The sequence below is a fragment of the Penaeus vannamei genome, chromosome 13, assembly GCF_042767895.1.
Source record: "Penaeus vannamei isolate JL-2024 chromosome 13, ASM4276789v1, whole genome shotgun sequence".
Lineage (NCBI taxonomy): Eukaryota > Metazoa > Arthropoda > Malacostraca > Decapoda > Penaeidae > Penaeus > Penaeus vannamei.
The window spans coordinates 5,483,086-5,484,713 of record NC_091561.1 but is presented as its reverse complement, the minus strand read 5'-3'; the positions used below and the strand labels follow the sequence as shown (position 1 = coordinate 5,484,713).

The window sequence follows — 1,628 nt, the reverse complement described above, 5'->3', positions numbered from 1 at the left end:
CTTTTCCTCCCTCTATCTCCCTCTCCTTCTCCCTTCCCTCTGTCTCGTCTCTTCTCCTCTCTCTATCTCCCATTCCCTCTCCTTCTCCCTTCCCTCTGCCTCGTCTCTTCTCCTCCCTCTATCTCCCTTTCCCTTCCCTCTGTCTCGTCTCTTCTCCTCTCCCTATCTCCCATTCCCTCTCCTTCTCCTTCCCTCTGTCTCGTCTCTTCTCCCCCCTCTATCTCCCTTTCTCTCTCCTTCTCCCTTCCCTCTGTCTCGCCTCTTCTCCTCTCTCTATCTCCCATTCCCTCTCCTTCTCCTTCCCTCTGTCTCGTCTCTTTTCCTCCCTCTATCTCCCTTTCCCTCTCCTTCTCCCTTCCCTCTGTCTCGTCTCTTCTCCTCTCTCTATCTCCCTTTTCCTCTCCTTCTCCCTTCCCTCTGTCTCGTCTCTTCTCCTCCCTCTATCTCCCTTTCCCTCTCCTTCTCCCTTCCCTCTGTCTCGTCTCTTCTCCTCCCTCTATCTCCCTTTCCCTCTCCTTCTCCCTTCCTTCTGTCTCGTCACACTGTAGACTATCAAAAAGTTATAGGTTTTGCTCCCACCAGGGCTATCTCCCTCTTTTCCTCTCTCTGTCTCCCTCTCTACGTCCCTCTCCCTCCCCCTACACTTAGGCAAGCTATCAGAAGGTTAAGGGTTCTATTTCTATTTCTAAAAATGTACTTTTTTGCTCCTACCAGGATACTATTCCTCTTTCTCTCCCTTTCCTCTCCCTCCCTCCCTCTCTCTCCCTTTCCTCTCCCTCCCTCTCTCTATCCCTTTCCTCTCCCTCCCTCCCTCTCTCTTTCTCTCTCTCTCCCTTTCCTCTCCCTCCCTCCCTCTCTCTCTTTCCTCTCCCTCCCTCTCTCTCTCTCTTTCCTCTCCCTCACTCTCTCTCTCTCCCTTTCCTCTCCCTCGTCACACCAATACAGAGTGTATAAAAAATGTCTTGCTCCCACCAGGCTTCTATCCCTCTTTCTCCCTCCTTCCCCATCCCCTCCCTTCCTCCTATACCCTATCATATCTATGCAGAGCGTATAAAAAAATCGAGGTTTTGCTCCTAGGGCTCTCTCCCTCTTTCTCCCTCCCTACTTCCTTCTACCTCTTCTCCCTCTCTATCTCTATCTCATCACACCTATGCAGCCTGTGTATAAAAAAAAGAAAAAAAAATAACCCTTTGCTCCCACCAGGGCTCGAACCTGGGACCTTCTGCGTGTAAAGCAGACGTGATAACCACTACACTATGAGAGCTGTTATACAAGGAACTATTGTATTCTTTCAAGTTCCTGTTTTAAATTCGACGTTGGACACTGGCTTTCTCCCAGACTTCTTCCCATGTTGTTCTGTCTCCAGTCTTCCGGTATCAATGGTTTGAGAAGCGCTGACTCAACAGAAACCGCCCTGGTGTTGCTTGACACGTGTCTCCTGATGGGGGAGTGGACTACAGTATATAGAATCTCAACTGGTTTGATATCTCGCTGTTATATCTTTGCGTAAATTGAATTTATTAGGCCATTTGTGCGAGAGCTTTCTGTAACGTGTGTGTGTGTATGTGTATATGTATATGTATATGTATATGTATATGTATATATATATATATATATATATATATATA

General features: G+C 47.9%; 1 non-coding gene across 1 annotated transcript; it reads right to left on the bottom strand.

Annotated features, from left to right (window-relative positions):
* Positions 1–1,191: 1,191 nt before the first annotated feature.
* TRNAV-UAC (transfer RNA valine (anticodon UAC)) lies at positions 1,192–1,264 on the bottom strand. Its single transcript has one exon. It is a non-coding gene; the product is annotated as a tRNA-Val (tRNA).
* Between the last annotated feature and the right edge of the window lie 364 nt (positions 1,265–1,628).